Here is a 24,135-nt window from a genome sequence, read left to right on the forward strand (position 1 = left end):
ATTGTCCCTAACTTAAAATAAGTCATGTAGACTATTGTCTTCCAGAAACTAGAGCAAGCTCCGGCTCTATAGCTCTGTCTATTAGCCACAAGTACAGGTCTTCCTCCCTCGTAGCCGACAGTCCAGCCTCTTGTAGTCGTCTTGTTCTTGATGGCTGCATCCCTGAGCATGTACACCCGTGAGCAAAAGTGTAGAGACCACGGGAAATGCTAGGATTGCTTTTTTTCTGTATAAAAAGACGCGCCAGACAACATTTCTTAGATAAGATGACAAGTACATTTAGGAGTTTACCTTATGCATATCTCAGAAATAACCGCTTCACTATCAGTAAAGGCTGATGGGTAGTTTTCTCAAAGCGCGTAGAGTATACCACTTTTGCTCAGGACTGTACATAAAAGGTGGCAAAGATACACCTCGGCGGCCGGCCTTGGACACTTATAGGGCATGTGCTCGGCACTGCATCTTATTGAGAGCCCCACGGACACGTCACCGACGGGGTAAGGGTCGCCGCTGCCCTAATCCTTGAAAGGGATACCTCCTCGATTCTCCTTAGGTTATGAGGCAGTAGGTAGTTGCACGAGGGAATCAGGGTGCAAAAGAGACTTCTAAGAGGGGGAGGGCGGAGCGGGTATCAAAAGAGAGGCTTGTGGGCGAGGCACTCGTGTTAGGGGCTTAGTGTGTTAGCGCGTCTGTTTTCTTAACAAACAAACAGAAAGATCATACAACTTATAAACGCAAGCAATGAGATTCAATAGGCTGCAAGGAACGAAATCAAACAAAAGAAAAATCAGATAACTCAGAAGCGCAAATAAAATGAGGGGTAGACACGTTAGTTATCATGTTTTTGGAATGTCATGTTTCTTTTATGGATGCACAGGTTGAAGGTAGGATACTTGTCTGAAAAAAGAATGAGTGTGTAATAGTTCTGCTGTTTGGCAGAGTGATATGCTGTCTTCGTGCGTGCGATCGCGAAGAGAGGAAATAAACAGAGCTGGTTGGATTTAGGTAGAGAAAAGAGAAGGGTTATGATAATAAATTTTATAAAATAAACATAAACGAGATATATTTTGTGAGTTGATGGATGGTAAGTTTAAAATGGTTTTCATTTGCGTTACACCGGCTGTTATGTAGTAGTTGTTGAAAATAAAACGAACTGAACGATTTTGCACAGCTTCGAGTTTATCGATTAGTGTGGTGTGGCACGGATCTTAAACTAATGACGCATATTCCAACTGCGAACGGACATAGCTTTTATGTAAAAGTAGCTTTATGGTTTATGGCGCGCTAGAAAAGTTTCTTTTTAGATATCCTAATTTACTGTTAGCTTCGGCTGTTGAGTTTTCAATGTGTATTTTCCAGGACAAGTTTCTTGTCATGGTGAAACCAAGATGACGGTATGACGTGACGGATTCTAAAGCGTTACCATTGAGACAATAGTTAGGACACTCCTTGTTAGTACAAGGAATTCTCATACCCTTGCATTTATTTATGTTTAGTAGCATGCTCCATGTGTGGCACCAATCAGATATGAAATTTAGGTCAGCTTGAAAGGAGACAGTGCTCGAATCGTTGGTTAGATTACGAAAAATGACGCAATCGTATGCAAATAAACAAATTTGAGAACAGACGATGGAGCAGCTAGAGCAGCTAATAGCCATGAGAGAGTAGCTAGAGCAGCTAATAGCCATGAGAGAGTCGGGGTAAGTGTGAGGTTATCTTATAGACTATGTGGTATTTATACTCCATGACATCACGGATAGCGTAAAAATTCATTACTAGTGAGTCCGGGTGGTCCGTTATGTACTCTTGATGTGCGAATAACTCCGAATGTGCTGCACTGGTAGTTGCCGTTCTGTATAAGATATACATATCCCATGATTTCTCTGGATATGTTGTTGGCTGTGCTTTACGACGGAGTTATGTAGTCTCGTTAGTAGTAATTGCCGTGTAAGCCCAGAAAAGACCGGGGTGGGGGGTGTCTGTGCTGTCACCTCATTGCATAAGGCTGCCACAGGCACAACGTAATCCCTGTTTCAATTTCTCGTTGCCTCTCGCGGTTCAATAATTTATGTCAGTGTGTTCAACTGAGAATATTCCTGAAGTGCAGGTATGGGCGTAAGTTTTGGCGAGCCCGTGATGGTACGCACTGCGTTTCTATTTATTGTTTCTAGCTCCGCCCACTGTCATTTCGTCAGTCTATGGAACTGAGCTTGATGCAGTGTTCTAGGCTGAAGGAATGTACAAGGCGTCTGCTCGGGCCCTTTCTCCGATAGCCCAGAGCCATTTGATCAAATGTAACGCAGTCGCTGCTGCCTTTTTTGTCCTATGGGGCCATTTTGCTCCTTTGCCTGACTTCTATATGTCTAGCTCAATGAACCTCAGCTAATCCACTTGTAATGTGTGGTTACCACCGTTCTCGTTTCTCGCATGAATGTAGCTGGAATCTTGTCGCGACATTTCCAGGCATGTCTCTCGAACGTGCTCGCTTAAAGTGTTCTAAGGCTGCATCTGTTTGTAATTGAAGGTTCTGGGTCTGTAGGCGTTTAGGCGTAGACCATATTATGACGTCATCAGCATAAATCAGGAACTGTGTCTTTGGCATTTCTCCTAGCCTCCAAGTCAATTAAGGCTATTCAATAATAAAGGGGATAAGACAGAACCTTGTGAACTCCACTGTTTTATGTGTGATTACCGACTTGTTCTCCCCTGAGCCATATGTAAAATGTACTTTTCTTAAGCAAGTTTTGCCCAATCTTTAATGTTCTCAATTATCTTCGAGTGTGACACGTTGTCATATGCTCTTTTCACGCCTGTAGCCACCACAGTGCGCACAAGGTTTGCATGAGGCGACACCTGTGGGGCCTCATCAGTCAGTGCTGCCAGTCTCTGCTTCTGTACCACGGTCTTATCTGAATCCAATTTGACAGCGATGATACTTTTTCTCCCCTTCAAGCCACCACGATAAGCACGTGTCGCAACCATCTTTTCATATATTTCATGAATTGTCGGCGTTAGTGATGTTGGGTGCAGTGACTGTATGCTGGTTGGAGGTTTTCCAGCCCTTTGGGAATGGGGACAATGACCGAATCTTGCGGACAGTCTTGCGGAATTTCTATTTTTCTCCATACGTCGTTTATCATATACCAAAACGGTAACAAAAGCTTGACCTTTTCTCTTATGGGATGTCGTTATGCCAAGGAGATTTTTTTTTTTTTTTTTTTTGTCTCGATTCTTCTATGGCAGCCATTAGCTCTAATTTAATAAATGGATATGCTATTCCTGAATTATCCACCGTTTCCTTTGTCGGCGAGGGCGGAGGGCTGTGCATATATTTGGGGGAGGGGGGAGGGGAGGGGGGAGTGGGGATTTCCACCCGATCGGCAACCTGCTTCGGTGTTATCTGCAGGGCAAGTGGGAAGTTCGGCATGATCTTTAATCTGCCTTCATTTTTCCAGCTCTCTGAAAGTCCTCTAGGGCCCTCTGCTATCCTTTCTTGTGGCCAAACTACTACACCAATCAGTCCATCTTTTGTGGGCGAGTTGTTTTGCTTGGCGTTGTGCCCGAGCTGTCAGTGGGTTGGCAGCTATCTTTCTTTGAATGTCCTCAGCGTGCCGATTAGCCCGTATCTCCGCTTGTTTTCTACGTGCCCATAGTTGCGAAAGGTGAAAGTCGGGCGTTGGCTGATCCTCGCTTACAGTTGTTCAAGAATCACTTCCAATATTAACACCAGCCTATCTGCCGTGGAACACCGTCTCCGCGTGTCGCAAGGACACATTTTTTCAAGCCCGCCGGGGTGGTGCAGTTATTACGGCGCTCGACTACTGTTCCCAAGGACGCGGGATCGAATCCCAGCCTCGGCGGCCGCTTTTCGATGGAGGCGAACAGCATGCAAGGTGCCCGTGTGATGTGCGATGTCAGTGCACGCCAAAGAACCTCAGGTGGTCGAAGTTTCCGGAGTCCTCCACTACGGCGTCTCTCATAGCCTGAGTCGCTTTGGGACGTCAAACCCCACAAACCAAACGAAACATGTTTTCCGAGTTTCTTGATTATTGCCGGACTAAAAGATATTTGGTTCGGTTTGGTTTGTAGGGTTTAACGTCCGCCGTAGAGACGCCGTAGTGGAGGACTCCGGAAATTTCGACCATCTGGGGTTCTTTAACGTGCACTGACATCGCACAGCACACGAGCGCCTTGCTTTTCACCTCCATCGAAAAGCGGCTGCCGAGGCCGGGATTCGATCCCGCGTCCTTGGGAACAGCAATCGAGCGCCGTAACCACTGCGCCACCCCGGCGGGGACTAAAAGATATGTTTGTTGGTGTGTGTGGTCGCTGCCCCATGCATCTAATTCTGCCTCTCGTTTCAGGTGTAACGGGGCCCTTCCACCACGCCAAAATCAGATAATAGTGTGTTTGCGTTGCAGGCGTCTCAGCCCCTAAAGAGACCGCGGTTACCGAAATGGTTCACTTATGGCAATCCGGCTTGTCAGTATTCTGTTGTGAAATAAAGGCAATAAAGAAAAAAAAAAAGAGAACAGTCCTGGCCTGAGCTCAAGTACTGGCAGCCACGGCGCCTATTAGTGTCGCTATTACGGTGACAAATGGCAAGCATGCTCCGCTTCCAAGCTGCTTGCGGCACTACCAAAGCTAAGGGCGATATGACCCAATCATGGTGACGTGCATGCACAGCTAGCATGACTATCTCCTACCCTTTCGTGCCACCGTCGGCCACAGAAGCGTGGAAGCACAATATAACGCAGTGATTATTTTTCCTCTTAAGTGAAGACCACTGTCGGATCACCCTCCGTATCGTCCAAAGCGCTCCTGGTTTGTGCATAATTACCATTAGTTCATCGTTAGAGGTCACCCTGGCCATCACAGAACATAGGAGCAGCTGCACGGAGAGCTCAGTACTGAGCGGGCATATATCGTGTGCTTTTACCTAATAATTTTCTAATAAGCTCTCTTTCCTCATTCGTTTTTTTTTTTTAATTTTATACCAGTACCTTTTCCTAAATAAGTAAAGATAAGCGATGGTCTGTGTGTCACAACGGACTGTATTCCAAGAGCGAGCAAGCGTAGCAGAGGTTGGCAGGAAGTTCGGCGGGTGGATGAGATCAGGACGTTTTTAGGAGGTAAAATGACCTCTGCTGGCGCAAGAAAGAGATGGGAGAGGTCATTGTCTTGCACGCGGTGAGCGTAGCCAGGCTGACGATGATCACGTTTTTCTAGTCAGCCTTCGTGTCTTTCCTTCTCCTTCTCCTTCGCTTTCTTTCTTTCTTTCTTTCTTTCTTTCTTTCTTTCTTTCTTTCTTTCTTTCTTTCTTTCTTTCTTTCTTTCTTTCTTTCTTTCTTTCTTTCTTTCTTTCTTTCTTTCTTTCTTTCTTTCTAAAAATAAAATAAAACTGCACTTGACACATATATCATACTGTTTTGCTCTAGTGAAGCAAACTAACGCCTGTCGGCTTTTATGTCAACGAGCATAAAAAACACTGAACAAATCGAAGTTAACAGACAGACGAACCACCACTTAAACTTCTCGTCTAGATGAGAAACCGAGGATGTCGAACAATGCAGTTATTCCTCCCTGCTGGCGATTTTCAAACATCCAGGATTGAAACTGCGTGAACTCACCAAACAACTGTAGTCTTCCCTGATCATCGCAGGGTCTCGCGATTGGAGCTTTCCATAGCACTATGCATGCAAGGAGAGGGACATTCTCCATGCTGTGATCAGTGCTTCGGAGCGCCGAACACCTTTGCTCAAAAGTCCAGCTCTCGCTTAACTTGTGATATCTGCTATTCACTAAGTACATACAAATTTTGGAGAAAAAAGAAACGAACTCGAAAAGACAGAAAAATTAGTACCAAATAATGCATGTATTTCTCGTGGCAGCCGACATTTAAATAAATTGGGTGGAGAAACACACTAGACGCCCTGCGTATGCAAAGATCGCAAACGTCCCAAGACAGTGACGTATACGCATGCAGAAGGCTCCTGTTCTACGCCTGTCTTCTTCGTGCTGCTGTCCTGTCCGTCATTTCGCCGGTCATTCCAGGTAGTTTGGATTGAGGTCCCGAGCCGATGGCGCTAAAGAGAGGAGATAAAGATGCTGTTGGGGAGTGATGAGACGCAGGGTTTGACTCATGGTGATCTTTCGCGGGAAGGTATTCGCTTTGCTCTGTGACACAAACGCAGCAGTGGACACGCACGGCAGCTTCCAGCTGGTATGTAGTCGATCGTGTCTGCTGCGGAGGGAAATATATCTTTGCATGTCGTGAACGAGCAGACACGTGATACGTTGATGACGTAGCATCTACGTCCATACCCTTCTCACTCATTCTTTGGGCGCGCTCATTTTTTTTTGTTCATCTTTTTTGTTTTGTTTCGTTTTCTTTCCGACGGTGCTGGTTGTATGGCAGGGTGCGAGGCGGCGGAGAGAGCCGTGAAGTCTGCTTCTCTGCAGTGTGTGGGAGGTTTGTGGTGGGGCCGACAATTAGGAGGGGCAATTAAAAATGTTTAATTTTATGGCATTACTCTTCCTAGCGAACAAACTGCAATGCTGAGAGCATCAACAGCGAAGGGGCGGAATGCGGGTTGCAGTACCTTCGTTAGGAAGCGCACGGCATGCATTTGTCTGCACTCCGGTATCCCTTGCTCTCAATAACCGAGTATGTTTCGGCAGCTTTTCTACGTTCGCGGTTATGCGAGGCCAGAAAAATCGTCGATTCAGCTCTGTTAATGAGGCATCTTCCAAATTTTTCTGTTTATTTATCCAATATTGTATTATGTGAAAGAGTAATCACAAAGAAGAGTGTTTCGTGATTACTGACACATCCAACAGTACAAGAATATATAGATAATATAATAAGATACTAATGAAGGATACCAAGAGGTTCAGTGCCTTCTGGGTGAGCGTCAATCCGTCACCGCCGAGATCTTCAGGCCAGCGCACCATACGCCATGGGTGCGGATGGGCGATAAAGAGCCAGAAAATGAAGCAGAGTGCGGATATGAGTCGAGCACAGGGCCTGATTATCCAGGGTTCAAAGAATTCAAATGAACCGGGCCAACCATACTCAGGTGCCCCCGAGAACTAGAAAAAATATGGTGAATTTCGAGGTTTAGTCAGAAAAATAGTTAAATGGTCTTCTTCCTTATTTCTTACAATTAAAATTGGAGAAACGTCGAATCGCTCAAAAGCTGTTCGTCGCATCGTACGCTTAATCACAAAGGAGCATTATATTTCACAAATCAAAGTACAAACGTTCGTATAATACGAAAAAAAAAAAGAAATGTTTTTATGTGACTTCGGTATCAGTTGGTCCCAGCTGGTACTCTGGCATGAACTGCTTCCAGATGCCTGCCAGCTGGAAGTCAGCGGGTATCAGTTGGTTATTAAGTGGAATCAACGGGTTCTAGCTTACTTTTAGTTGGGAGTCAGCAATTACCAGCTGGTAAACCAACTCACCTCTGCAATAACTGCTGTTCAGGTCAATTGTGTGTTTTATTAATCTGAGCATAAGCATGAAAGCTGTGACGAAAGCAATAAATTATTAGTTAGAGATTATGACCGCTCATAGCTGACAGCCGCCACAGTAATTTTTCACTGCCGTGAGAGGAGACGCGATATTCCCAGGCTGTCCAACGTTCTCTTATATAAACGTAAATACCTTCATACACTTAGGAGTTAAATGAAAAATGCACACATCATACGAATACACGCCTCATTTAAAAGTTGAATATCTGTTAAATATTTAAACTTATATTTGCTTCCTTGTGTAAACATGTAATGAAAAAAAAAAAGAATAGGAGGGTGCTTGGCTTCGCCTTATAGACGCGATAGCACGGTTTAAGTGTTCGCCATAATGCCCGTCCTCATTTCAGAGGAAGGATATTGTGTGTCCTGTCATTTCCTAGAAAAGCCAGTCTGTCTGTGTGCACTGCGGAAAAGTATATGCTCAGGGAATGTTCATAAGCAGTCCGCATATTCTTCGAGTAAATGTGCCTTTCTGCTTACCAAGTTCGAAAATGTGTCAAGCCTCGAGCATGACAGCGGGAGGCGGGGAAGGGTGGTGGAGCTGTGGGGCCCCATCTCAATATATATATATATATATATATATATATATATATATATATATATATATATATATATATATATATATATATATATATATATATATATATATATATATATATATATATATATATATATATATTAACCGGGCCCTCGTCACTGGTAATCCGGCCCTGGTCGAGCAACGTTGTGTCCACTGTCTACCTTACCCAAGCTTCTTCGCACAGTATTATTTGCTAGCCTATTAATCTTTTATTGCCAATTCGCTCCAGTGACGATCTGTGTAGGGAGAGAAGGTCATGCACCGGCCTTGTTAGATTCCTATTAGATTCGAGAAAGTTCAGCTCATCGCATTATCACAGCATTAGGAGTAATTAACATTATTTTCTGCACTTTAAATCAGCACTATAGAACATAATATCGCAGTTTCTGTAGAAACGCTGCCTTGGGCGAAGTTTATTTTGTCTTGCTGGATGAATTCACAAAACTATTAGATATTTCGTAGCGTATATTAATTAAATTAAATTATATTAAATGGACGTAATTGGGTATTACGTCCATTTTGCCCATTGCTATCTCGAATGTACTGAATTCGGCTCGCTGCGGCCAGACTCCCCACAGGCGAGTGCCGAGGGCAGTTCGAATCCGTCATCGGGAAGGTGCTCGAAATATTATAGTGCGCTGCATGACAGACGACGCGCTCCCACCTATGCCGCCCATCGCACAATAGCCGTCGGTCATCCTTCCGCGTGTGGGACAAAGAGCTCTGTGACGGCGTCGCCAACGCAGAAACGAAATAAAAACACCCGACGAGATACGTAGGCATGTTGTGTAGGCCACGTCAGCGATGTGCCACGTGCTTGCTCATTCACGATCTGCGAAAATACCTTTCCACTGCGGTGCTCCTTTATCGGCGAAGTGCGAGACGTGGCGTGAGCAGATCTGTCGACGGTGTGCCGTCGCACACGTAGTAAAGAGAAAGGGAGGTATGCAGATGTTCTTAACCCTTCGGCAGGCGGCAGCGCTGGAAGGCTAAAAGCTCTGAGAAACGACACACGATTTATGCATGCGTAGATAGTGAGGCTGGCGCATGCGCGTACACAGCGCGCCCGTACTTCGGTCCCGGTGTCGCATGCCTCGGCGTTTTTGCCTTTCATTGGACTTGCATTGAGGACATGCAGGTTCCCATCTTATAGTACACATTAGTTTCCTGATACATAAAGGCAACCTGTAATGTCAGTGCTGACAGGCAGCCAACAATGGTTTCGGTACCAAATATACTCTGCTGACCAGCGACAAACTAAGCGAATGGAGAGTGAATAAACAATAAACGCCGCAAAATACGACACTTCTTAAAAACAAACAAAAAGAAACAGTTGAAAAACTTGATCGGTTGCGCATGCAATTATAGTGAATTTAACGACCACGAATATATGGATGACACGCGCGAAAGCAAGGTAACTAGTTCGGACTTGAAGCGGTGACAGAGCGATAATATACTTATTACTAATTTCGCAATAATACGCAGCGCAGCCAACAGGCCCTATCGCAAAAGTTCTCCAAGACCAAGGCTGTTTTGGAAACAGAACAACGCCAGTCCTGTTTCCCGGTGTCGACGTTGATGGGCGACTTCTGGAGCTGCGTGCCGGTATTAAAATGGCTCTGCGTTAAGTGTTCTGCCAGATCGGAGATAGTAAGGCGCTTTTCTTGGCCCAGGCACTTCTTCCTGTCGTAAAGACTCTGTCGTAGCTGTTGCCGGCACAGTTGTATAACTTACACCGACGGCGAAAAGTATCGAGGGAGGGCGTGTGGGGAGGACGGAATGAAGCTAGCGGCAACTCGGAATTCCATTCTTAGATAAAAGACGCGACGAAAGGTGTTGAAAGCGACCACCGGATTCCAGGCGTTCCAAACGGATAGCGCGCGCCTTCTTGTTTGACATTCGCTTGTTTACGTTAGAGCATAGCCTGTTAGAGCGTGGGTAGTGCGACACCTCACACTGTGATGCTACTCGCATGCATAGATTAGAGGTGGTTAGCAAGCGTACATATTGGCAGTAAGATACTCTACAGTAACGATCACCAGTCGACAGAGTACCAGGGTTAGAAACCGACCGCGGCGGCCGCGTTTCGATGAAGGCGAAACAAAAAGGCGTCCGTACACTAGCAGCGTGTTAACGATCCCCAGGTGATCGAAATTAATTATCCCATGCACTTCACTACGACACTTCTTTCACTCCCACCTTCCTATTCGGAGTGGTTCAGGCGCCCACCGAGAAGTGTGACAAACACTGTGCCTTTACTTTCCTATAAGCCAATTCACCAGTCAACAGATCAAAGATATCTTCCATTAGCGAACTAGAATACAGCCCGCCGGACAGCGTCGGCAGCGCAAAGCGCGCTGCTGCGGAGGGGTTCCCTTATCTGCAGTTCACCACATTAAGTGCGGTCGATAAATTAAGAAAAAAAAAAAAAAAAAGAAGAAGAAGAGCGTTCTCAGGAGGCCGCGTGGATGCCCAGCCCCACGCTAACCGCTGCTGACACGGGAAGAGAGCGCGAGCGCTTGCATTCGCTCCCCCCCCCCCCCCCCCCCCCCTGCCGGCGGAGAGATGAGAGCACAAGTGTAGAAGCAAAAGTGTACAGAGAGAGGGAGAGAGAGAGAGTGCGATGCGTGGAGCGGGGCCCGCAGCGGCGCTCATCTGGGCGAGCGGGTGGTCACGTGGCCACGTTTTGCCTTGACTGTTCGGAGAGGAGGTACCTCGCTTCCAGTACGTCACCCGGCGCACGCCGGTAGAGAATCTCACAAGCGTTGGCAGGCGTCGCAACAAGAGCACGCCGCATCCGCCGCGGGTGATATCCGCCGTCAGGGAGATCCGCTCGCGCTCCCGTGGCCCCGCCGAAGGAGTTGCGCCGCAGCGCGAGTTTTTAACCGGTGCTGCTGCAGCTTGCTCCGGTTTCACCCGCTGGAGTGTCCGTTCGTGGTCATGCTGCATGTCGTCGTGCGGGGAGTCGCCCGCGGGCGACGACGCCCCGAAGTGCTCCTGCGGGCTTCTTAATGACCGGGGACGGCTCGATTGCGCCTGAGATCGTCGTTCTTCATCACGTCTACACTCGAGAGGAGACTTCGGGTGCCGAACGTGCTGGCGCAGTGCTTCCCCTGCTCACTGTGTGTTCGGTAGCGTCGACGTGCCAGCAGCGGCTTCTTGTGCCAGTGGATTTTGTCCAATGCTTCAGTTACTATGTGGTATGTAGATGCAATATTGTTCTGATAGTTTTTCAACTTTTTTGTTTCTGATTTCTCGGGCGCTGTCTCCTTATCGTGAAGACCTCCTGCTTTGTTAGCGACGTGCTGATTTGTACTTTATGCCGGCTGTCGAAACACTGCGTTGAGACCGCTTTTATCCGCGCCACACCGGTTCCAGGGCAGCGCCGCTATAACGCAATCAGTTATGTGTACCACATGGGAGAGATACCTGCTCATGTCTGCAGTCTGTTGCAACTACACTGTTTATTAAGATATTCCATGAAAGCGACAGAACGCCTGGTGCATGCAGTTTAACACGTCAGCTGACACCTGGCTTCTGCAAAAGCACACGAAGATGGAGTGCTCAAGGCATTGTAGTCGCACTGGGTATTTCAATGTACCGCTGTTGAACAGGGGGCTTCGTTATTGTGCCTTGGTTCCGTTTTTTTTTTTTTTTTTCTTCATACTTGTCATCATTCGTACTGAACTTTATGTCGGGGCTCCGATTCTCGCGTACCTAGGGGTGTATTTCACCCTTATCAGTGCGCAGAATGACGGCTTTGGTACTGAACTTTTACGGTTCGGAGGCGTGCGGAGTTTTGTAACGAGATGAGAATCAGTTACGCAGTATGCGCCTTGCCGTAGTGATGGCTACTCCTCTTCGCATTAGACTTGCGACGAAGCAAAAAGCTATTTGGCAAATGATTATTCTACTTATTTTCAGCCACTATTTTTACTCGCGGTGTCCAACTCATTGTATTATGCCATTTTGCTCATATTGTTCTTAATTTCACCTAACCCAAAAAACGTATGGTAAAATATTCGTTCCGCAGGGCTAGTTGGTTTATGCTCGTGGGTATTCTTTCTTTTTTTTTTTGGGGGGGGGGGGGGGGCTCGAAAGAGCCGACACAACAGACCAGTACAGGGCAGTGCACCGACCTGTCCTTCTTGTCTGTTGTGTCGCCTTTTTCGCGCTTAAAAAAAAAAAAAAAAAAAAAAAAAAAAAAAAAAAAAACAAGGCATTGACGTTGTCCGTGGGCACTCCATCATGAAGACCCACTTTACAAAGAAAAAAAGTGCTTCTGCAGAGTTTAGGCTCAAGCGATCTGCCTGCAGACAATATATCGACGTTGTATATGATGCTTTGCACTCAAGAGGCAGCGGCTGCGTATACTGCTGACGCACCGATGAGGATAAAGCAGAGTATTTTGCCACTTTCTTACAGGCAGCCGCCCATTTAAAATGCAGGCGACGCACTTCAAATCCACTCTTGGAGGGGGGAGGGGGGGGGGTCACATTGTCGCTTGCTTTCTTTTTCTTGACTTGCTTGTTTTAAAACGCATGTGAGACTTTGATCCAAAAGGCTGGACCGAAAAACAAAGTGGACTGGCGTAACGATTACAACCAAGGGCATTGACATTTTCATGAGACGAATCGCTGCACGCCTTCAAAGCAGAAGTGGTCGATTATCCCGCGGCAATGAACGAAAACGACAACAACAGCCACTGATTAAAGTGCGGCCAATGGAGCCAGTCACACGATGCCAAAGTTTTTATCACCAGACTTGGCACGCTCCCTGCAGCTGTGGCATGCGCGGGGGAGCGATTTCAGCCAATGTTCGCAGGAGGGTAAATAGCATAATGTTGCAGAACTTTACTGAAAAGCTATGGCACACCTTTCTGAAATATCTGTGATCGAGAAAAAAAATGTTGATCCGAGTCTGGAGCGTGCGATCCTCTCAGCAACACGCGTCAGACCTAGACTGACCGCGAACTTATAAACCGCTTTGTAAGACTAAAGTTATATTGGTCACAGAAGAAAGAGCGAAAAGCAAAACGACTAATCCATCCTTGTTTGAGGCCTGAGCAGTGGAAGAACACACCGTTGTTTCGCGGCTAGTTAGGCATAACGGGAAAGAAAACAAATGGCTCAAGTTTTTAATTATTTCAGGGCGACATATATCGCAATGCCGTCGGTGCTGGTACCGAAACATGCAGAGCTAAGCGCAATTGAATCAACATACTTTTTCGCGAAAAAACAGCGTTACGACAGCGCATTAATTACCCGTTTCTTTATCCGAATCCGTTATATGCGGAAGAGTGCGACGGTGCAATTCCGCGTCGGGAACCTAATCCAAAGGGAATTTTCAGCGCGTCGTAGTCAGTGGTGCCGCATGCTAAAAGTACCAACAGCAATTAAAGTCGTCGCTCACTGCACAACCGTCCCGCGAGACCTGCAGCAGTGGACGGGGCTGCAGTCTAAACTTCGATGGTGTAGGGCGTATGCATATAGAGGTGCTCTCGCCTTTGTGCGCACAAAACTTTCTTCACCGAAGGTTTCGACAGTTTTGGTTTCGTTTCTTTATTTGTTCTCCCCGTGTCATGAAATCTCATTTGCAAGATTTTTCCTTTTTGGACGCCAGCTGACAGCCTTGTCACTGACATCGGTCTCTCTCATTACCGTTCAAGCATTTTTTCCCTCATCTGATAAACCTTGAAGCTCGGGCGCCCTGCTATAAGGCACCCAAGACCTAATTCGATTAGGAGGCGTTTATTTACTTTTTTTTTTTCGGCAGCGTGCCGATCATCGCTTTCATCGGTGACAGTTTTTTGCATTAAACTGCACTACCGTATTGTTACGCGCGGGTAAAGATAAGTAGAAATACACATACTAGTCGCTCGGGCTTATAGGTCGTTTTGCCCCGTAAGCGAAGAGATGCGCATTCGCGCAACGGAATATATGGTGGCCTGTGCTCAATTAGATGATCCTTGCGGTTCAAAGGCGTCGCGTCGCAAATTAAAGTTCTGTTTGCATTCTAACAGTGGTATTTTGAAAGTGACAGATAACATACCGAACCAGAGACGACGCGACACTGAAAACGCACAACGCGGAGAAAATTGTATTTAATGTTGCACGTTTCGATGGTCCCTTTGCTTGGCTTTACGAGAGCGATCGCTTTCCTTATTTGTCGAGCTAGAAGACGTGGCTTTTGAAACGTCCGCGTAGAAGAACCATACAAAACGCAACTGGCGAGTTTCGCGGATCAGGGTGTGGAGAGACAATATAGCTGTAGTGCTATAGGATAGCATAGCCGCTTGTCGGTCAAGTTTTGATCTTGCCGATGTGCACTACTTTGTCATAGTCCTGCATTGTTCCGAGGGTTAATTCTCTTGTGTGATCCGTTGCTCATAGTCTTTTCAGCTGGACTGGCCATATCAACAACGGCGGACGGTGAGCTGAGGCTTCCATATTTAGGTATCCGCAGCCGGCGTACAGCGTTCGCTTTGTGCGTGCTCACTGTGCTCGCACGGCGTACAATTGCCTAGTATTCTGTACAGTACGATAACATAATTGAGTAATAGTGTTTTGCGACGGGGTTATCTTAGTTACCGTAGGCTTACCACAGCGCTCTGCGGAACAATGACCTCTTAGCCTGTATATAGCGCAGCAATCTATTATGGAACCTAACGTAGCATATAGCAGCATGGCAATACATATTGTTCCATGCTGAAACGTACCACAGAATGTGATGCAGAGTAGCACGGCGCATAGCACGATGCAACAGGGAACAGCTTAACATAGCAGACCTGTTGCATGACAATGTAATACAGCGTAGCACAGCAGATAACATAGAGCATAAAATAAAACAACCGAGCATATTGTGGAACAACCAAGTGCGGCATAGCAAACGCTAAAATAGCCTAGATTACCATAACGCAGCATATCGCCTCACGGTCAGGGCACATGCTGTGTTTTGTACCACAACACACAACAGCAGGTATAACGTGGTGCAACAGAACAGTACCCTAAAAAGAGAAGATGTACTTTGGGGTGACGCGTCAGAACTCAGCTTTTGTTTTCCGGTCCACGAAATGGCCTTGAGTCCTCTCTGCTCGGTACTTGCGCTTCATTCATTGCGTTGCCCAGTCTCTCAGTCAGAGATGAGTTATGAAGCCGTAATGCGACAACCAGTGAGCGTGTCTGTCCTGAGGAGTATATCTGTGAAGTATATATTTATCATCCTAGCTAGTCGGCTAAGTGGAAGTTTCGTCTCTGTTGCGACGTCTGGGGCACGTTGTTTTGCCAACTTGCAACGAGGACCGCTATCTTACAGCCACTGCAGGGCTGCGTGTTAGCTTAGCGCAGCCATTGCATTAGTCAGAAAAAAATGCTGATTGCCTACTCACCTTATTAACATTTACTAGGTGTTTACGAGGGGACTACGTCAGTTTAGTAAAATTAAATGGCCAGTGGATGGGCGTTAATTCCAGCTTATACGAGGGCATAATAACACTAGAACTAACTAGTGCACTCCAAACCACACGGTTGTTTATCCCGCTAATGTGCATGCATATCTGCCTATCTGTTCAAACAGGCTCTGCTTGAGGAAGGTAAGATACGCTTAATTAAGTCACTATATCATGAAAACTATGACTTAGTTTTTCCCAGGAGTTAGCCGAGCTAGTGACTGTCGCAGGAACGCGACCTGCAAGATTTCACTTGAGAAATAGTTGCCGACGCGTGTTAAACCATCGTCCAGTGGACGTTAGCAAGATAGTCGGCACCGGTGCTTCTTTCTCCCTCTTTTATACTCTTTTCACAACTTCCATCACAGGCAGGTGCGGAAGGTGGCATTATGTTTTCTGAGCCGCAACCTAGCGACAGTAAGCCCCGCTGAGCTGAAGTGGCTAGAATACTAGTGAATCGGAATCCTTAGTACTGGTTACTGAGACTGAAATTTACCTGCGACGAGGTACACCAGCAAGATTTACGTTGTTGCATCAGTTATTTTTTTTATTGCTCCACAAGCGTACGTACACCATGCATGTGCTCGCACGCTTGGTACAGACAAGGATTTTCTTAATGGACTCCTTCCGTTATATTTGCGCCATCTGGGCGGAGTTAGAATGCGGCGTTCGCTGTTTCTAGCTTTGTTTATTGCTGCTCGAGCTTGTCACAGCAAACAGCTAGGTCGAGCTGTCGAATTCTGCGAGCTCATCGACTTCGGTCACAGGTCTCTCTCGCTGCCAAGTTCAACGCTCCGCCGAAGCGGGCGCAGAATAGCGCACAAGAGAGAGAAAGAGGTTATGGCAGGGAAAGAAAAACGCACGGAAAGAAAGAAATAATCAGAAGAGCTGCGAGCAGCGCGGCATCGCAGTCAAAGCGGCCGCAAGCGCACGCCCCGCGCATGCAGTGCCGCTTTCCCAAGGTCGCCCGTCTGACGGTCGGCGCGCCGCTGTTGGGAGCTCAGAGCACGTGCGGGGAAGCGATGCCGCCTCCGCCCAGCGCAGCTGCAGCCAGAAATATCGTGCGGCACGGCGACGCGTGGTCCATATCCGGCCCTGGCATCACGGAACGTGCTTGCGAAAGGCCGCGCCGTTTCCCTGCGATTGATTTGTACGGGCGGGCGACTCACACGCACGCCCCATTCGGAGACCCGTGCAGCCAGCCGACCGCATCGTAACGGAGAGCCAATGGAGACCGAGAATCCGGTCACAGTACTGCAGCCGATAAGAGCTGGCTGGGTGCCACTGCGCATGCGCGGAAGTCTCGAATGTGGCGCCGCACTGTGTGACCGAATCGCACATGTCTAAAGGACTGACCGCTGGCAGATGAAGACTGACCAATGACAGACGATGGTTGCTTTTGGTAACTACCAAGCGAGCGTACGTAGACAGTCAGGTGGACAGACAGTATTTGGAAGTTTGTGGGTCGATTGTAAACGCAGGTAAGTTAAATCGACGACAGTGGGGGAATAGTTTGTCCAGCAGTGAACGAAAATGAGTAGCTGCTGACGATCACAGGAACGCGTTAATTCACTTTAGGAGGCTAATTTGTGGCCGACGTTGTGTAGTGAAGCTCCGCAGATCCAAAGCGAATGTAGATCCCGACGGAGCGGACATGCCCGCAGATCGAGTGTCATCTACTTTGGTGCATGGAACGGACGAACGCACGGTTTTGCTGCCTGTATAGAGAATCTTGCAATAAAGAAGAGAGAAGGTCGTTCCTGTTTAGCAACCAGAAAATATTCGCTCATTTTTATTCCTTTCTGTCTCTCCTTTTTTTACGTTTTATTATTACTTTGAATGCGTTTACTAGCTCATGGGTATACACTATACACCGGAAGTCGCGATTTCAATATACAATGGATTTGATGGCCCGATCGCCTTGCTATAGTGTTCTAGCTTTGCCTCAAAGCTCGCTGCTTCCTCCGCACTTCGCTGCCTTCAAGGCGTTTCTTTTCTCTGCTGCCCGGATGGCGTAGACGCCCTTATCTCTTAAGGTCGGAAGCACGCAGAGGCGCATACATCACCGAGGCGCTCACACGCACGGCCACTCGCTGTCAGCTGCGCGGCGTCTGGCCTTGATACGAGACGAAAAACGCGCCGTGAAACTCTCCGCCTTGAACAATGAAAGGCGTGCGCGCGTACCCGCGCCCTTCAGGGTTTTGAAGCGGATAAACCGCGAGAAAAACAAAATGAGGGTAATAACCCGCATCGCACGGACACTTGGAAAGCCCTCAAACCGATGGCCTGTCTACTCAGCGACCAGCAGTGTGCTGCTACAGGGTCAGCTCTAACGGTCGTGGAGTCAAAAATGATTTAGCCGCGACGAGAGAGCAAGCGCGGACCCCAGTCGACGTTTTCAAGAGAGTTGGAGGTGTCGAAAATGTTTATTGTCTGGAATGGCACATTCACGCACCGCGCGTTGCAAAATGGTATTTGTAAACACCTGGACGCGCGGTCACTGCGTTGCTCGAACTCGCGACACCGTGCGCGGATAAAGGTACAACGGCTGGGGCCCGTTGTGCCTCTATGGCACAACGCACTCACCAGAGATGCAGGCACAAATTATGGTAATGGCGATGGTCTTCGTTTAGTAACGGCTGCATGCGGTGGACGAGGAAGCTTCAAAGCTAGTTGCTTGGAATGTACTGCAGAAATAAAATGCACGTCGCTGAGCTTCGTCGATGAATACGGCGCCAGTGGCGATACGGAAGCTCCTAAATTATGCCCATAACCCGGGCTCATTCTCGTATGTGTATAAACTGCCGTTTACGTTGCTCTAGTAGCTTCTTCTTCAGCAGCGCCTTCGGAACGAGTGCCTGCGGTACCTGCGGAGAGTTATTCTGGGCTCCATACATAATGAACTTCATTCCTGCCACGCCCACCGCATTCTGAGCGAGACAGAGAGAGCGAAAAGGGTAGGCAGGACGGACTAAAGAGAGAGAGAGAGAGAAAAAAAAAAGAGATGCAGCGTAAATTGTAACGGTTGTGGAGTTGTTCATGACGTTGCAGGCAAGGATCGCCAGTTGACCTGAATTGCTCAGGGGCGCACTGGAAGTATTCGCCGCTGCGTATTTCGAATAAAGACCTTGTACGTTAGCTTCTGCTAGACGACACGACGCGCGCGTCATGCCATCGGCCTCTGCTGCTCGGTGCCTTGCGTGGAAAAATAAGAGGAGGCAGGCGGCGGAGGGGGGGGGGGGGGGGGGGGGGGGGCTGCCACCGAAGCGCGGACAAAAAACACGAGACCGTGCTGCACTCGTGCCGTGTCGCAATCGTTCCTCTCGAAGGGCGCCGAACAGCGAAATAGAAAGAAAGTGAGGGCGCCAAAGGGGGTAATAAAATCGGAAATAAACAAAAGGGCTGAGCGGAAATTCCCCCTCGGCAGCAACACAATAAAAACACAAATGCCGATAGTATTCGACGCGAAGTGGAAAGAGTATTTCGCGAGACTGATTTCCATCAAAACTTCGCAAAATTACCCGAGTGGAGTCTATTGAGATTCGCGGTGGCGGGCTGAAGACAATGCTTATTATTCGAGGAACAAACCTACACGAGTGGGAATCTCGTGAATGTGTGTGTGTGTGTGTGTGTGTGTGTGTGTGTGTGTGTGTGTGTGTGTGTGTGTGTGTGTGTGTGTGTGTGTGTGTGTGTGTGTGTGTGTGTTTTGTTTTCTTCTGCGTAATACACCTTTTCCTGGTCATTATCGAGACGGCGCCCTGCAGCGGCATTAGTTGATAAAAAATGGAGAGAGAGGAAACGTATTGAAACCACACTTCTCCGGAGACAGAAATGGAGCTCCGGTGGTCAGTCTGCTGATACGTTGTCCGGGGGTCCCGTAGGCTTCCGCCGCCTTGATCATTGGCCCTCGTCACCGTCGTGAGCTGTGTTCTCGAGTTGGTGCCTGTCAGGAGGGCCTAGCTCCAACTGCTCCAGACTGCGGCTATTAATATTTGGTAACAAAGAGCCCTGTTTGCAGCTTCAGATGATGTAGTATGTCGTGGTCCATAGTCGTGGCGTAGCTCGCATACTACCACGCACTCTTTCGTGTATCTAGTCGGGCACATTTTATGGTATACATGATTCGCTTGGGCATGTGTGTCGGTAGAGCAGTCGCTTGTCAGTGTTAAATATATAATGTAACTAATACGTGTGCATTACTGCTTTATACTTCTGTCACACGGGCAAGTCCCAACTCCCTCGAACCTATTTTCCATAAAGGACCAGGCAGAGAATTCAGCCCCAAAGGAGTTGTCGCTGTGTCACACGCCTGTAGAAGAACGAGCTTCTCAGAGACGCCGTCGGGGTCCCATTGGGCGCTGTTCGTTTTGTGTATGCATATAAAATAATCAAGTCAAAAATAATGTAAAACAATTTTTAGCTGCTTTCTTTTCAACAGTTTGAATAGAATTTAAAATATAAATGTATCTTCATGCATGTGAAATGAATGCGCTGTTACTTTTACTAGCATAGCGGGTTTGTCTGTTCTGCTGGCCACAGTGTGCTTGCAAAATTCTAGCGCGCATGCTTGGATATTTGCGCATTTACTTTTTTCCATGCTTTGCGTTGTGCTACAGTATTAAAATTAGTTATAAACGCAAAATTAATGCACCTGCGTTTTTTTTTTTTTTTTTTAACCTGCACTTACCTGCTCGAGGGAGATGATCAGAATTCCTTACGCTAGGAACTTCCTTTCCTACAGAACTGCCGTTGACGCGGCGCGTATCTCCGTTGAGATAAAGACTAGCCTGGTTGAAGGGAGTTGAAAGGAGCTCAGTCATGCCCATTTGACAGCAGTATTAACCATTTGCGCTTAAATGCCTTAACCAAACAGGACTGCATGTCGGCATAAGTTTTGTTCGGTCCTGCCTTTTTAATTACTCCTGTCCTGTTCTATGTGCACTTTCCATATATGTTTTAAAGTATATTTTAAGTAGCTCTCCCGTAGCGTGAAAGCGAAAGGAAAACTATACACCAATCAAATACCAGCGGGCAAAGGAGTGCATAAAAAAAAATTAAACATGGCGCTTGGGATTTTGCATAGCTATAGTGTTCGCGTTATGCCGACTTCGTCAATAGCATCGCTTTCCCAGCTGCGGCCGCGTAATTGTATCTGCTCTTCGCTGCTGTTGACACTGCGGGCGCGCTGTCGCCAACCTTTTTGCTCTCAACATTCGTTTTTCCCTTTTGTTTGTTTTTCTTTTTGCCCAGACACCGCAGCGTCTGTTCGAGCCGTGCGTCAGCATTGCACGCCTTTCTTACGCAAACTCTTTTCAACGACGTGCGAACGCGGTTTCGCGCAACGCATTACGTCAAAAAAAAAAAAAAATAGAAGCAAATTTAATCTCTCCAGGTTAAAATATGTGGCGAGATATACGGACTGTGCGCTAAGCTTAACCGTCTGTGTGGCGTCCGCTTTTTCCAAGATCGGTCGTTATGCGCGGTAGACGGCGCCGTCCGGACCGTCGGAACGAATGCAAATTAAGGGAACCAAGCACCGGTTCCTTATTTGCTTTTTTTTTTCTTTTTTTTTTTTAACCGTACGCGACGCCAAATCCTGGCTCAATGTTTTTGCATCGGCCGGTAGTGCGTGTTTCGATAGTAGCGTTTTCTGACGCACCATCGGAGGCCGCTCTAGGTGATGGCAAACATGTTGTATTGGCGACTAGTCGCTGTATGTTTCATGTGCAAACCCCAAAGGACAATTAACGGTGTGCTTTGTTAACAAGCATCTTACTTCGTTGCTGATACTATAACGCGTGCAGAGTGCGTTTTTTATGCTCGCGGACACAATACAGCGCTTGTGTGTGTTGCGCTAGGGACAGCGTCTAGGGACAATATAGTGCAGGGACGACTCAGGATCATAACGGCTGCTCGGGATATAGGCGCACGTATATGTACTGAGACGCAGTATAGTCAGACAAATGTATTTATCAAACACAGACCGAAAAACGACCTGGAGATAAATTGTCTCAATATATTGACTACGCATGTCCTTGGACGAAATTCCTCCGACATTAATCGCATACCTTTAGCAAGGCAGATTCGTGGGATGAAGAGCCGCTCGTACATGTATCTCTCGATGCACGAGTGCGTAATGGGAAGCCACGGAGCGTGACATGGGAACACGTCTACGTGAACTCTGAACGTCCTTAGAGAAAGAGAGGTCAAGCTTGCGCCGGCCGACAGAGAAAGATCTGTGATCTCGAGAGAGTGAAGGAAAACGAAAAATCGCCCAGCTATGGAGAGAGAGAGAGAGAGACGGCGGTGCCGAGCACTGACCTAACCTCGGGCTATTTCACCCTGGCTCGCTTTGAGCGCGCAGAATCAATTCTGCCGGGTCATTTCCGGCTCGGCCGATCCCCCTGCGCACAATGGCGCATTACCGGGAGGGTGAACGCGGCATCAGCCGCGGTGTCCAGACTCTGACGCAGAATGAGCGGTGCGGAAGGTCAGACATGACTTCGCCCAAGGAGAGAGAGCCCAAGGAGGCGAGAGCGATACCATACACCGTGTTCTGTCGGTTATAACAAGACCCTGGCCGGTGCTGCGGTTGCTTGTTGTATGCCAAGGGAGCGAAAAATGTACGAAATCAGTGGAGTGGTTTACTTTTTGTCCGCACCAGTACATGTATAACGTCCATCGTGGGCACCGTCACCGTGACCTCATTTTTCTGTCTTACTCTAAAGTATGCACTAAAACGAAATGTTGGCGCTTTAAGTTGTTTCATCTCATTAGGCAAGCACCGCGCGCCCTGAGAGATGTGTCTGTCCTGTCGTTTGCGTGCCTTCTTTGTCCTCGACCGTTGCGCCGTATTATTTTTTATTCAGAATGTACCAACTATCCCAAACAAGAGTTCTACTTGAAAATGTGTCTGCTTTGCTCCTCTCAAAATACTGTTCTCTTCGATGTTTCAATAGGCGAGTCGGGAGCAGCTCCACCACCTTTGCATACAGCTTTTCTTTATTTTATTATCTGACATAACATTTGGCGTATTGCGTTCTTGCGAGGCTCTAAGGTAAGCTGTATACGACTTTGTTCATTAACCAAATAGTCTGGGAAGAAAAATGACTGGTATAGAGGCGGTATCGTGCTATTGGCAACTAAGTGTACCCCGCCAACTTTATTTTTCCACTTGAGCTGCGCTGCGGAAACTCATTTGAGCTAACAAAAAATGACATTGACACTCCCGCTGAAGACTAAATAGATCGCTGTAGCTCTCGTCGGCAACTCATCGCTTTATAAAAACCGCGTATAGCTTCTTGTTTCGTGGTGTTGGCTTACCGCGCGGTGTTGTCACTGCCTGCGGCCCCGTCCAGGAAGTTGGTGATGAGCTATTGCTTTCTGAGACATGTTGCGTCCGCGTTGCCGCTGGTGACGACGCGGTGGAGGTGCGAGATGGGAACGTGCGTCGCAGGTTGATTTTGTTGGTGGCTGTCGCTTCGAAAGGTCAAGGCAGAAGGCGAAATCTTAAGAGCCGTGGTTGCGCCCGCTGTAATGGATCACTATGAGTGCCTCCTTCCTCGGGGTACGAAGAAACAAAGACGAAGTTTCTTATTTGCTGTGGATGGGCTTCATACTCATAGACGATAAAGATGTAAAGTATATGCACAAGGTGATGAGCGGGCGAAAACAGACACCGGAAAGAGCTGCGATGAAGCAAGCGAGACTTGAGTGCACGTGCACTCTGTCGCAAGAGTGGTGTATACCTACTGTACGGCTTTGCGAGATTAAAAAAGAAATAAAGAAGTGCGTTAAAGAAATGACCGTCCGGGTGAAAAGAAGATATCGCTTAATTGCGCTTTGTCAGCTTTCTAAAATTTGCCTAGCCGTTCGTCCAACGTGTTGGAAAACTGAATTCGTGCGCGTGTATTTCTGTGCGTAAATATAATGTGTATTTCTTTCATGTTCGGCTGTGCAATCTCAGGCGAACCAGAGCGGTCGTGCACGATTGGAAGCAGGCGCGGTCAAAGGTCGGTGTAGTGTTACTTAATGGTCGCCGCTTGCCAAGGTTTTACCTTTAGAGCTGCCATTTAATAGTCTTTTTAATAAATTACTTCCGCGGGCCAAGAAATTTCAGATGGAGAATGGCCAAGGGACGAATTCAACAGAAAGAGTGAGAAGAACAATGTATAGAGCTTATCCACAGCATATAAGGATGAATGGTGCCTGTTTTTGTCGCTCAGTGACGTCGACTGCAGTTGAATGTGAACTGTATAGAAGCGAGTTCTTGTTTTACTGGTTTATTAATATTTTTTTCGCCTCTCTATTTGAAGCGTGAACCAATATTTCCGGTTTCAGCGGGGTCCGTTGCTGTTGAAGAGGGGACTCGAGGGACTCTACTACTGTTGGTTTTATGCAGTATAGTGGATATATAGGCTGGATCAAAGCGATTTAAGTGAAGGTTTCTGCAACGCGGTGCACTGCGTCACCTGATGCGGTGATATTTCTGATTCTAGAAACAGGTGCGCGTCTGCATGATGTCGGCGCGGTCCGACCCAATGCTTCTGCCGCTGGTGCCCAGGCTCTTGCG

General features: G+C 47.4%; 1 protein-coding gene across 4 annotated transcripts in view; it reads left to right on the top strand.

Moving 5' to 3' along the window:
- Positions 1-24,135, top strand: part of Ac13E (Adenylyl cyclase 13E) — a 239,563-nt gene that overhangs the window by 112,427 nt on the left and 103,001 nt on the right. For 3 of the 4 annotated variants that reach the window (XM_084601642.1, XM_084601647.1, XM_084601643.1), the window contains exon 1: positions 10,857-11,316. The exons of the other annotated variant lie outside the window; for it this stretch is intronic. The gene's annotated coding sequence lies outside the window, so the exon portion shown is untranslated. Of the gene's footprint in view, positions 1-10,856; positions 11,317-24,135 lie in introns of those variants that run through there. 4 annotated transcript variants of the gene reach the window in all.

Source organism: Amblyomma maculatum, chromosome 4, assembly GCF_055883805.1.
Source record: "Amblyomma maculatum isolate TAMU_Amacu chromosome 4, ASM5588380v1, whole genome shotgun sequence".
In the NCBI taxonomy this organism is placed as follows: domain Eukaryota; kingdom Metazoa; phylum Arthropoda; class Arachnida; order Ixodida; family Ixodidae; genus Amblyomma; species Amblyomma maculatum.